The 13,336-nt window shown below is 44.8% G+C and overlaps 1 long non-coding RNA gene across 3 annotated transcripts; it reads right to left on the bottom strand.

Annotated features, from left to right (window-relative positions):
* Window positions 1-1,985: 1,985 nt before the first annotated feature.
* On the bottom strand, window positions 1,986-8,483 carry LOC117015022 (uncharacterized). Of its 3 annotated transcripts, none has more exons than XR_004421667.1 (5): window positions 8,399-8,483; window positions 7,550-7,740; window positions 6,253-6,398; window positions 5,331-5,664; window positions 1,986-2,030 (listed from the first exon to the last, which is right to left on the bottom strand). It is a non-coding gene; the product is annotated as an uncharacterized LOC117015022 (long non-coding RNA). The 3 variants fall into 3 exon arrangements; XR_004421665.1 differs by having other exon boundaries at window positions 7,550-7,752; window positions 8,399-8,481; XR_004421666.1 differs by lacking the exon at window positions 6,253-6,398 and having other exon boundaries at window positions 7,550-7,752; window positions 8,399-8,481.
* Between the last annotated feature and the right edge of the window lie 4,853 nt (window positions 8,484-13,336).

Consider the following 13,336-nt stretch of genomic DNA (forward strand, 5'->3'; position numbering starts at 1 on the left):
TATGCATTTATGATAAAAACTCTTAGCAAATTGGGAATAGAGGGAACATATCTCAACATAATAAAGGTCATATACATATGACAAACCCACAGCTAACATCATATTCAGTAGGGAAAAGCTAAAAGCCTTCTCCTTAAGACTAGGAACAAGACAAGGATACCCACTGTTACCGCTTTTATTCAACATAATATTGGAAGTCCTAGCCACAGCAATCAGACCAGAAAAAGAAATAAAATCATCCAAATTAGAAAAGAAGTAAAACTGTCATTATTTGTAGATGACATGATACTGTATATAGAGAACCCTAAAGATTCCACCAAAAAAACCAAACAAACAAACAAACAAAACCCAAAACTATTAGAACTGATAAATGAATTCAGTAAAGTTGCAGGATACAAAATTAATGCTCAGAAATCAGTTGTGGGGTGGCCGGTTAGCTCAGTTGGTTAGAGTGTGATCTCTTAACAACAAGGTTGCCGGTTCGATTCTCCCATGGGCTAGTGAGCTGAGCCCTCCACTATTAGATCGAAGACAATGACTTGAGCTGAGCTGCCGCTGAGCTGCTGGTGGGTGACCAGATGTTTCAATTCCCACATGGGATGGTGGTCTGCACCCCCTGCAACTAGATTGAAAACGGCAACTGGACTTGGAGCTGATGGGTCCTGGAAAAAACACATTGTTACCCAATAAAATTAAAAAGGAAAAAGAAAGAAATCAGTTGCATTTTTATACACAATAACAAACTATCAGGAAGATAAATTAAGAAAACAATCCCATTTACAATTGCATTAAAAAATAAAATGAAATACCTAGGAATAAATTTAACCAAAGCAGTACAAGACTTGTACTTGAAAAATTATAAGACACTGAAGAAAAAAATTGAAGAAAATACAAATTAATGGTAGCATATATCATGTTCATGGATAGGAAGAACTAACATTGTTAAAATGTCCATACTGTCTAAAGCAACCTATAGATTCAATGCAATCCCTATCAAAATACCAATGGCATGTTTCACAGAACTAGAACAAATAATCTTAAAATTTATATGGAGCCATAAAAGACCCTGAATAGCCACAACAATCTTGAGAAAGAAGAACAAAGTTGGAGGTATCACAATGCCTGATATTAAGCTATATTACAAGGCTATAGTCATCAAAAGAGCCTGGTACTGGCATAAAAACAGACACATAGGTGAATGGAACAGAATAGAGAGCCCAGAAATAAACCGAAGCCTATATGGTCAATTAATCTACGACAAAGGAGGCAAGAATATACAATGGGGTAAAGATAGCCGCTTCAATAAACGGTGTTAGCAAAACTGGGCAGACACATGCAAAAAAAAACAAAACAAAACAAAAAACGAAACTAGACTACCTTCTTATACCATATACAAGAATAAACTCAAAATTGATTAAAGATTTAAATGAAGACCTGAAACCATAAAACTCCTAGAAGAAAACATAGACATTAAACTCTCTTACATTGCTCTTAGTAATATTTTTTCTGATATGTCACCTTGAGCAAGAGAAACAAAAGAAAAAATCAATAAATGGGACTACACCAAACTAAAAAGTTTTTTCACAGCAAAGGATACCTTCAACAAAATGAAAAGACAACTTACTGAATGGGATAAGATATTCACCAATGATACATCTAACAACAAATTAATATACAAAATTTATAAAGAACTCATGCAGCAAAACAAAACAAAACAAACAAAAACTCATGCAGCTTAACACCAAAAAATCTAACAATCTAATTTTAAAAAATGGATAGAGGAACTGTATAGACATTTCTCCAGAGAGGACATACAGATGGCCAACAGACATGCTATGAAAAGATGCTCACCATCAGTCATCATCAGAAATGCAAAACCACGGGCCGGCCCGGTGGCTCAGGCGGTTGGAGCTCCGTGCTCCTAACTCCAAAGGCTGCCGGTTCGATTCCCACATGGGCCAGTGGGCTCTCAACCACAAAGTTGCTGGTTCGATTCCTCAACTCCCACAAGGGATGGTGGGCTGCGCCCCCTGCAAATAACAACAGCAACTGGACCTGGAGCTGAGCTGCGCCCTCCACAGCTAAGATGGAAAGGACAACAACTTGACTTGGAAAAAGTCCTGGAAGTACATACTGTTCCCCAATAAGTCCTGCTCCCCTTCCCCAATAATAAAAAAATCTTAAAAAAAAAAAAGAAATGCAAAACCACAATGAGATATCACCTCACACCTGTCAGAATGCTCATCATCAATAAATCAACAAACAACAAATTTTAGTGAGGATGTAGAGAAAAGAGAACCCTTGTGCACTGATGGTAGGATTGCAAATTGGTGCAGCCACTACAGAAACTAGTATGGAGATTCCTCAAAAAATTAAAAATACTCGTAGAACTACCTTATGACTCAGCAATTCCACTTCTGGGTATTTATCTAAAGAAATCCAGTTTGAAAAGATATATGCACCTCTATGTTTATTGCAGCACTATTTACAATAGCCAAGATATGGAAGCAACATAAGTGCCCATCAATAGATGATTGGATAAAGAAGATGTGGTACATATATCCAATGGAATAATACTCGGCCATAAAAAGGAATGAAATTTTACCATTTGCAACAACATGAGTGGACCTGGGAGGTATTATGGTAAGTGAAATAAGTCAGACAGAGAAAGACAAATACCATGTGATTTCACTTATACAGTGGTACCTCGGTTTTCAAACGTCTCCGTTGATGAACATTTCAGTTTCCGAACGCCGTAAATTTTATGGATCTATGGTATCATTAGATAGTAAAATTCATGCTAAATTTGCAGTTTTCGGGGTTGATTTTAAAGGTCTGGAACGGATTAATCAATTTGGCATTACTTTCTATGGGGAAACCATGCCTCAGTTTTCGAACGTTTCAGAACTCGAACCGTCTTCTGGAATGGATTACGTTCGAAAACCGAGGTACCACTGTATGTGGAATCTAAAAAACAAAATAAATCAACAAACAAAATGGAAAGAGACTCATAGATACAGAGAACAAGTTGATGGTTGTCAGATGGGAGGGGTGGGAGTTGGGGTGAAAAAGGAGAAGGGATTAAGAAGTACAAGCCATCAAGCCATGGGAATGTAAAGCACAGGGAATATAATCAATAATATGGTAAAAATTATGTATAGTGCCAGGTGGGTACTAGTCAGGGGGTCACTTCTTAAGTTATGTAAATGTCTCACCACTATGATGTACATCTGCAATTCATTTAAAACAATATTGAATGGCAACTGTAGTTGAAAATTTTTAAAGGGGGGGAGGTAAAAAGGTGAAGGTGAATAAGAAGTTCAAATTTCCAGGTATAAAACAAATAAGTCATGGGGATATAATGTACAGCATGGGAAATCTAGTCAATAATATTGTGATCATGTGGTATGGTGTCAGATGGCTGCTGGCCTTATCATGGTGATCACTTCTTTAGGTATACACACATTGAATAACTATGGTGTACACCTGCAACTGTTATAATATTGTACGTTAGCTATATTTTAATAAAATTAAAAAAATAAATAAATTAGATCAAGAGGCTTGACTCCTTCTAGTGTCTTCCTGTTGCACAAGAATAAAATTCACAGTCTGGTTTCTGCTCACTTATCCAACCCCATCTCTGGTCCTTATCTTGCTCTGGCTTTCTTTCCATTCCTGGCACTCACCTATCTTACCAGCTGGTCCTGCCTCAGGGCCTTTGCATCTGCTGTTCCATTTTCCTAGTGCTTTCCTCTCAGATGTTCCTGAGATGGGCTCCTCCTTAATTTTCAGGATCCAACTCAACTCTCACCTCCTCAGAGGGTCCTTTCTTCCTTGCTCTCCCTCCCCAACTCCTCCCACAAGGCCCTCTGACTCATCATCTTCTTTTTCTTCCTTCATAGACATCTGAAGTTATTTAGTTATGAGACTGTGTGGTTTCCCTACTGAAATGTATACTTCAAGACGTAGGGACCTTGCCTGTCCCATTTACAGGTGTGTCTCCAGCATCTGAATGGGGCTTACCCTGCATTGTGTTGGATGCTAATGAATCCCCCTGAAGTTGCAGTCGGCAGAAAGCGCCCATAATGAGAGCAGAATGCTAGCCACAGAGACGAAAACCAAAGACGGGTTTGTATCTCAGCTTTGCTATATGTTAACTGTGCAGCCCCACACAAGTCACTTTACCTCTTTGAATTTAGTTTTCCTCATATGTCAAATAGAAGTACTTCTGGATGGCTTCATGAGATTGTGGGGAGGATGAGAGAATTATGTGAAAGCACAAAATAAATATGGAATAAGCACTGGTTTAAAAACAAATCTACAGGGTTACCAAAGATGGTAAAATAGAGCCTGGGTGCTATTACACATCACTTTCTTCTCCACTCCTTTAATCAACTTTATCGTTCTTTTTATTTAAGGAGGCTGAAACACAAGGCAACTCTGATGGAGGAATAAACAGAAAACCACCACCTGCAGGCCAATTCCAGGCTACTGACAGTTTTTGCATGGCCCACGAGTGATGAGGGTTTTCACATTTTTAAGTGGTTGGAAAAAAACATCAAAAGAAGACTATTTCGTGACATGTGAAATTGTATGAAATTCAAATTTCAGTGTCCACCAGTAAAGATTTTTGGAACACAGCCACGCTCTTTCATTTGTGTGTTGTGTGCCTCCTTTTGTGCTGCAAGGGCAGAGTTGAACAGTTGTGACAGAGACTGTGTGGCCCCGAAAATATTTACGATTTGGCCCTTTATAGAAAAAAAATGTGCAGACCCCTGGTTTATTTTAAAAAATGGAAGGCCTTGTCTTAGAGGCTGTTGGTGGCAAGCGGAAGGACAGCGTGGCCTCTGGTACGCGTCCTCTTCAGGCTCTCTGCTGTATGCTTTGGGAGGCCCTGTTTTCACTCTTGGCCACAGACACAGTGCCAGCCTCCTGGAGTCCAGAGAGAGACTGAGAAGAGCTGCACCCCTGCTAAGCCTTTTGGGGAAGAAGCCCCCAGAGTGTTCTCCTACAGGAGCCCTATTCCCTGTTGCAGCTCATCTAACCTCTCTTTTCCCTTAGTTTTTTCTAGAAGGTGTGAGGTGGGGTGGTTAGAGTGGCTTAATCTCCCTGGGACATCAGCTCTCAATGACCTACCCAAGGGAGGAGCCCTAGGTACCCTCTCTCCTCCCAGAGGCTGTTCCACATCCACACTGCAGGCCCCATATAGGAGGCAGCGTGCCAGAGCCCTGGTAGTCTTATTAGAAAAAAACAGGAGAGCTAGCTGCTTTGAGGAAGTGGAAAGTCTGCTCCTAATGATAGGCCTGTCTCTCTGGGGAGATTATAATCACCTTGACAGGCTCTCCTTTCGTGTGGCAGAGACGCCAGCCAATGGAGCCCATGAGATCCCTGGAGGTTACTGTGTGACCCTGGAGATGGGGATACCTGCACACAGTCCTGAGGGTGTGGAAGGAAGGGACAAGAATCAAAATGCAAATGCAAAGCCAGGGTGCTGGGGATGAACAGAAAGCCGTGATGGGCCACCAGCTGCTGTCCTAAGCGCAGGGTAAGGGCACAGTTCAGAGGTTTGCCATTCCAATGCTGCCTTCCTTCTCCCAGTCCTTTCTCCACCATCTCTAGGAAGTCCAGAAGGTCGGGGCCAAGACCCCACCACTGCCCCACTCCCTGTAAGGAAGAAAAAGTCCTGTTTTACCAAAGGCTTCTCAGGGAGCAGAGGCAGAGTATTGTTCTATCTCCCATGTGCTCAGGTCCCAGCACCCCGCAGCCTCTGTCCCCTTGGGTCACCTCCCTTAGAAGTAGATGTGGTCAGAGGACTAGAGCTCAAGGCCAGGCTCCAAAACTTAGTGGCCATGTGCCCCTAGCAAGTCCCTTCCTACTTCTTTAAGTTTACATTTCCCTCCTTTAGTAATACCTGTCTCCCAAGGTCATTGGGAGGACCAAATGACACACTGTACGTGAAACCACTTTGAAATCATAAAGCCCAGGAAGGAGCGTTCATGGGAATGAGCTATGATCTTTGTGTCCACACGGTCCCAACGGACAGAGTGAGCCTGCCCATTACACTAATGGTGAGCTGGGCCCAAAGTGGCTGAGTGACTCTGAGATAACCTATGCATAGCACGTCTCATGCAGAGTTAGAGGGACTGGAGGCCTCTATCGCTAGGATGTTATACACAATCTAGGAGATGTGAGTGAGGGGAGGAAGGACTTGGAGATGTTATCACAGGCGCACATCACAAGCTCCCATCACACCCTGCTTGTGGTCTGATCTCAGCATCTCTCTGATAGGGCCCAGCCTTCCTGTGTCGTTTAGATGGAGACAGTGGTCTGCTTCCTGCCAAGGCCAGTGCAACAGCTCTTCCTGGTCCTTGTCTCTTCTGCTGCTCATCTGCTCAGGGCTGGGAAGATGGAGGACAGGTTTTGAATGTGTGGATTTCAGGTGGCACCTGCCTCTCCCTGTTTTTATTTTCAGAAGGTGTTGGTGAAATTCTAGAAACCCCTGTGTGGCCCCTGGGGAGCTCAGCATAAAGTGAATGGACTTGGGCTCTAGTCCAGCTCTGTCACTCTGTAGCCACAAGGCCCTTGGTAAGTCACCTCTCCAGTGCTGTATCCCCATTCTATAAAACACAGAACTGACATCTTTCCTGTCCACTACTCAGTGGTGAAAGGCAAATTGGAGGTGTCTGTGCAAGTGATTTGCAAATGGTGTCATTTACACACAAGGGACTGCTATTTTGATGCAGTGGGGACTCAGACACAGACTGGCAGGGCTACGCAACAGAACCTGGCAATGGTCTTGCGCTAGGGGTGGGGGGCAGAGGACGGGAGAAAAGGAGCAGTGATTATTGACTGTTCTGAGCCAGGCACTAAGCTAAGCACTCTGCTTCTCACACAAGCCTATGGGATGGGAACTATTATCCCCACTCTACAGAGGGCAATCTAGGCTCAGCAAAGTTAAGTCATTTGCCCCAAGTTTACCGCTAGTAAGGGCAGAGTTGGCCAGCAGGCCCAAGTCTGTCTAACTTCAGAATCCATGATCTTTGCGCGCTACCAACTCGCTAGAGAGCCTACTCTGGGTGTGGATAGGATAAAAACAGGGGTAAGAGAAGAAGAGAGAACTGAGTAGAGGAACGGAGAGACAGGAAGTATTTCTCAGTGCCAGGCACAGTGCCTGGTACACCAAACGTTCCAGGGCTACTGCCAGCCCATACAGCGCTTTTATAAAAATTAGAAAAAGGTAGATGCAGCCCAGAGCCTTGCTTGGTTGTGCTTGTGAGGTGAACACATGTGCAACTAACTGTACATGGCAGCCCTGGGAGGCACTCTAAAATGAAAAGTAAAGAAAAGAAAAACCAAATAAAGTTTAGGAGACAATAGAGTTGAACAATAAAGAGTAACTGGGGATGGAGAAGAAGAAAAAAGGTAGGAAAATATACAAATAGAAGGAGTGTCAAGAAAGGCTGTCATGACAGGAAGGGAGGTGGAGGGAAAACTTTGCCTGACTGCTCCAAATCCAGACCAGATATCTCTGCATGTCCTGTCCACCCACCTGTTAAGCACTGCGGGGTGACTGCTTGCTCACTGCTGTTTCACCTGCTGGACCATCAGCTCTGGACAGGCAGGGGGACGGATGTTCTCACGTTCTATCTCTTCACTTCTCACTGAACGAAGGAGGCATCTTTTGGCCAACATGGCTAGACAGTACTCAGTCACTAACATGTACAACTGTACATGGCAGCCCTGAGAGGGAGTCTGAAATTAATTCATTAAGAAAAACAAATAAACAAACAAACAAACAAAATCTAGGCTACAGATTCTGTGGCTTGTTTCTGCTCCCTTTCCTGGCCTTGGGGCCCAGTGGTGGGGGAGGGGCTTTCCCACCAAATCTGTCTGTTCTCTGGAGCTACAGAGTTTGGGGGCTGGTGGCCCAAATACCTGGATTCAGTCCTGTGCCTCTATTTCCCACAGGCCTGGGGACAGATTGTGCAAAAGTGGTACCATAGCCTGAGGCAAGAGGTTAGTTCACAATCTAATGACTAATTACTCACTTACTTATTATCTTGAGCATTGCATCAGGACCGTGAGAATGGCTTCATAGCCACTTAAATTAGTATCACTCCCCTCACCCCCCAGACACACACATACCCAGGTACTAGTAAATCCTATCTCAAAGTCACTCTAAGCCCAGCCTGTCCCCCACAGCTCCTGGCACATTTTAGGCCACCCTTTGCAGAATGGGAAAAGCTGCTCAGCCAGCAGGATCCCCAACATGAAATCCCCAAGATGGGGCCTACCACAAGTCATCTCACCCATCCCTTATCCCTGGGCTGTATTGCACTGAACTTAGAGAGTTTGGGGGGACACTTAGGGAAGGGAGGTTAGAGATTTTACACCTTACCGCAGATGCCCAAGGAACCCTCCTGTAGTCTGACTCCCATCCTTTCTTGCTGCAGTTCTAGTGTTTTCCCTCTTGTTTGGCCCTCCTGGCCTTTGATTGAGTAAATAGTGTGAGAGCACTTGCTGGTGGGTATAGAAGACTCCTCCTCCTTTTATTCCTGGCTTGCAGCCTAGAGCTAGTGCTACAGGAAAATGGGAGCAAGACCTTGGAGCCTCTTCCCTTGCGCCCTATTGCCCCTCCCTTAACTCCTCTGTTTTCCCCACTCTGAAGGTTGTGGAGTCACAGCAGCAACCAAATCCCCTTTGAGCTCCTCAGCCTCCTGATCTGTGCTCTGCCCAGGCCTGCTGCCTCTGCAATAACACATCACCAAGGTGCAGCACTGATTTAGTGAGAGCCCAGCCCTGGCTTCTGCTGCCAGGCAGGGACGGCAGGGCTCTGAGCACACCCAGATGAGAGGGCTCAGTCTCCGCCATCTTCGGCAAGTTACCCGCTCCGTAAGAGGAGGCGGCCCCTGCCTACCTTAGAGGTACTTGTGAGAATCAAACCTGAAGATGACATTCAAAACAAAAAAACAAAAAACCTGATGATGTCTGTGAAAGTGCTTTGTAAGCCACTAAGTATATAGCACAGAAACAAGTAATTATCATTCACTGTCACCAGCATGCTGGCTTCAAAAACCCCGCTCAGATCTTCCTTACTCTGCCCAGTTTCCTTGGGTTTATACCACTGAACTCTGATCATTTATGACCTCTGGAGTTGGTTTGTAGCCTTGATATTTCACACTTTCAGACATGTTGCTGAATCCTATTTTTGCACCACTTTCTATTTCCCTGACAAGACTGTAACCTCCACGAGGGCAGAGGATGTACCTTGTATGTTCTCTATCCTCTACCAGTATCTCATTTAGGATTCTGTACATAAGACAGAATGAACAAACATGCGTTGAGATTCTCCTCCTAAGTGTATTACTTATGCAGTAGCCTGCATTCTTCCCAACAAGCTTTCTGCATAAAACTTGAGACTCTGAGATTAAATGACTTGCTTGCAGGCATGAAGTTACTACATCCTAGCACCAAGCCTGATTCCTAACTGTTACTTACTAAATGTTGGTGGAATGAGAACTGAATGCCTGGATGCATAGTCAGTGACACACTGGGTCTGTGATTGCAGAGCCCACAATTTCTCCACTCGAGCACACAGCCTCTCATTGACTAGTTGGTGGGAGATCTCGGTGGGGCTGTGGAGCTGGGAGCTCTGTTGCCTCTGGCTGTCTCTCTCCACTCTCCACCCCACCCCTCAGGCGTCAGCTCCAGAGTAGAATCCCTGGTAGTCACAGCGGCATAATCACCTTCTTGCTCCAGGCATTTCACAGCCTAGCCCAGGTAACTTAGTGTCTTTCCCTTTTAGAGACTTAGAGGGAGATTGTCTGCATCATTCCTGAAATCCGTAAAGGGAAGGAGACGCAGCATTACCATTTTTCCCTCTGCCTCAATGCCCCAAAACAATCCCAGCGAGTATCTAACCCCAGTTTCAATCCCTCCTGTTACTTCGGATTCTAAATCTGAGTGGCTCCGGTTCTAGGCTCCTTGACTCAGAGCATTCTGCTGACACCCCCAAAATATGGGAGGCTAACGAACACAGTTCTGGCCTTTGAGAGGAGAGTGGGATGGGTTTCACTGGCTCTCAGAGCTGGAAAAGACTATTGTGATCATCCAGGCTCATCCCTTACGTGGAGCCTGAAAGCCCTGAAGAGCCCCCCACTCCCATGCTTAATCTGTTTAAAGCTGCTTGGGACCTGCCTCTTAGTGAACTCTCCTATGCTCTGGCTCCTGGAGACTCTCCTCTGGTCTAGGTTGGCCCCCTGAAGCCATTCCCTTTTGATATTGACTTTGCTGTTTCCTGTAGAAAAGCCAACAGCTTTCCATGGCAGACCAAGCTCAGCATTCACCACCACCCGCCCCCCCCCACCCCAAACCCTCTGCTCTCTGCTCAGCTGGATCCGTCTGCTTTGGGGGCAATTTTAATCTCTCCCCTGATTCCCCATGGACCTGAGTGGGGCCAGGGGTCGGACTCAGAAAGAAGTTTAAATCCAGAGGAAAGTTTTCTTTTAGAAGGATTTCTGTTTTTCATGGTCAGAGGAAAGTTTCCTGAAGGACTTACCCTTGAAGGTGTTTGTTATTGTTTTTAAAAACTTCCCTGCATGGGGCACCACTCAGATTGGCCTGTCCTTAGTCGCCTAGTGGGGGGCTGCATTCACCAGCAATTCTAAGGCTCCACTTACCAGCAATGACAGTCACTGGGAGCACAGGGAACTATTCCCAAGTTTGCGGTTTGAGAGGGAAGATGCGGATGTCCAGTTCTTCTTTCAGTGGTTTCAATTTCTCTTCTGTGCCCTCGGAGTGTTGGGTGATGGAGGAAATATGGTCAGATGTGTGGGTATAACCCCTCCAGTTCTTTCTTCACCTTCTCAAATGCTGCTCCATCTTATTTCTTCACTCAAACCATTCTAAACCTCTCAGTTAAGGAGGCTCTGGAAGGGGTGGAATTCTCCTGTTCAGATTCCTGATCTCTCTCACTCCAGCCCTTTGAACAGAAATAGGGTATAGGAGTCCACACTGGGAGCAGCCCAGTGGTAGTTCCTCATCCCTTTTTCTTCCTCATTCCTTCGTTTTATTTTATTCTTTCCCTTTAAAAAATAATATTTGATTCTTTTCTTTCTATTTACAAAACCAACTTAGATCCTGTCCCTAGGGCCCCCTGTGCACTCACCCCTACCACCCAAATAAAAATCATTCTCCCATTCATAGAAAACCAGTATTCACCTTTTGGTTATGTCTTTTTTAAAAATCATTTCTTCTTCTCCTTCCCCTTCTCCTTCTCTTTCTCCTCCTCCTCCTTCTCTTTCTCTCCATCTCCATATATATAAACACATAATCTGATTTTTAAAACTCTTTATTTTTGTGGCGGCCAGTTAGCTCAGTTGGTTAAAATGCGGTGCTCGTGGGGATTCGATCCCCCCATGGGCCACTGTGAGCTGTGCCCTCCACAACTAGACTGAAACAACTACTTGACTTGGAGCTGATGGGTCCTAGAAAAACACACTTAAATAAATAGAAGTTTGAAAAAACAAAACCTTTTATTGTAGAATAATGTTAGACTTACAGAAAAGTTGCACAGATAAAAGTTCTCATATACCCATCAACCAGTTTCCCCTGATGTTAACATAACCATAGTACAGTGATCAAAACTGAGAAATTAATACTGGTGGAGTACTGTTTACTAAACTGTAGACTTTATTCAGTTTCCACCAATTTTCCACTAATGTCCCTTTTCTGTTCCAAGATCCCATTCAGGATATCATTGCGTTAGTATATGCCTAATTTAAAGATGTATCTCCCATTGTGTATATCCCACTATTTTGTAACTGGCTATTCTCATTGGTAAGAATAATAAATATATCATAAACATTTCTCCAGTCAATTAAAATTCTTCTGTCATCGCCATTTTTTAAAAAAGATTTTATTGGGGAGGGGGAACAGGACTTTATTGGGGAACAGTATGTATTTTCCAGGACTTTTTATTGGGGAACAGTAGTGTGTTTTTCCCAGGACTCATCAGCTCCATCCAAGTCAAGTTGTTGTCCTTTCAATCTTAGTTGTAGAGGGTGCAGCTCAGCTCCAGGTCCAGTCGCCGTTGTTAGTTGCAGGGCGTGCAGCCCACCATCCCTTGCGGGAGTCCAACCTGCAACCTTGTGGTTGAGAGCCCGCACTCCAACCAACTGAGCCATCTGGCCACCCTGGGGGAAGGGGGGAAGGGCGAGGGGGGGGGGAGGAGGAGAAGGGGCTCAGCAGCAGCTCATTGACTTCAGTCTAGTTGTGGAGGGCGCAGCTCGCTGGCCCATGTGGGAATTGAACCAGCAGCCCTGTTGCCCAGAGCTCGCGTTCTAACCAACTGAGCCACCCGTCTGCCCTGTCATCGCCATTTTTAAAGCGCACAGCATAATGTTCCATTATATGGATTTGCCATAATTTGCTTAGCCAATAGTTTATTATTCTACATTTAAATTGTTTCTAATTTTTTCACTTCTGTAAAGAATGATGAGATGAACATCTTGTGCATACTTTTTGATATACACATCTCTGATCCCAGAAAGGGAATTGCTGTGTTCAAGGGACCCATCCCTGCCCCTTCCAAGTCCATAGCTAGGAATTGGCCCTGCTGCTGGCCTTTATACTTAAAAGGCTGCTCACCCCTGACCCTGAGGTAGGCAGGGGAAAAGGCAAAGAAATCTCAAAGGGGACCACAGCCTTTGGATAGTGGAGATAGGAGAGGAGATGGGAACTCCAGGTCCTTCATGGCTTTTCAGCCTTCTTCCAGGCTAACCAGCCCCAGCTAGGTATCTTATTCTGTAGAAAGAGAACAGTACTTGCTCTGAGCCCAAAGATAATGGTAAGGGGCTGTGGGGGGAGGGTAGAGCAGAAGCTGCTAATGCATTTTTGCCAGCATCTTTGGTTTCTCCAATATCCAGCCAGACTATTAGCAGATCCCCAAGGATAGCCTTGCTCCTCACGTCATCCTCCATTTCCTATAAATGGGAAGTGGCTAGGGAGTAGGGGTGTGTGTGTGTGTGTGTGTGTGTGTGTGTGTGTGTGTTAGAGAGGAGGGAGAGAAGAGGAAGGGAAAGGGACGTGGTGGTTTTCCTACCACCGACTTAGTGGGAAAACGAGACCCACAGACGCTGTTACTTGCCCAGAAGGACCCAACCTTGTAAGGAGCATTATGGGTGTTGGGACTTTCTCTAAGGCTCTGAAGTCACTGGCCAGGCTTCTGCCTTGTTTCTGGAGCCCAGAGACTCGGGTGTGTGTGTGTGTGTGTGTGTGTGTGTGTGTGTGTGTGTGTGTGTTGGGGGGAATAATGACTGGACTGAGGGACTACCTC

This window comes from Rhinolophus ferrumequinum, chromosome 22 (genome assembly GCF_004115265.2).
Source record: "Rhinolophus ferrumequinum isolate MPI-CBG mRhiFer1 chromosome 22, mRhiFer1_v1.p, whole genome shotgun sequence".
Lineage (NCBI taxonomy): Eukaryota > Metazoa > Chordata > Mammalia > Chiroptera > Rhinolophidae > Rhinolophus > Rhinolophus ferrumequinum.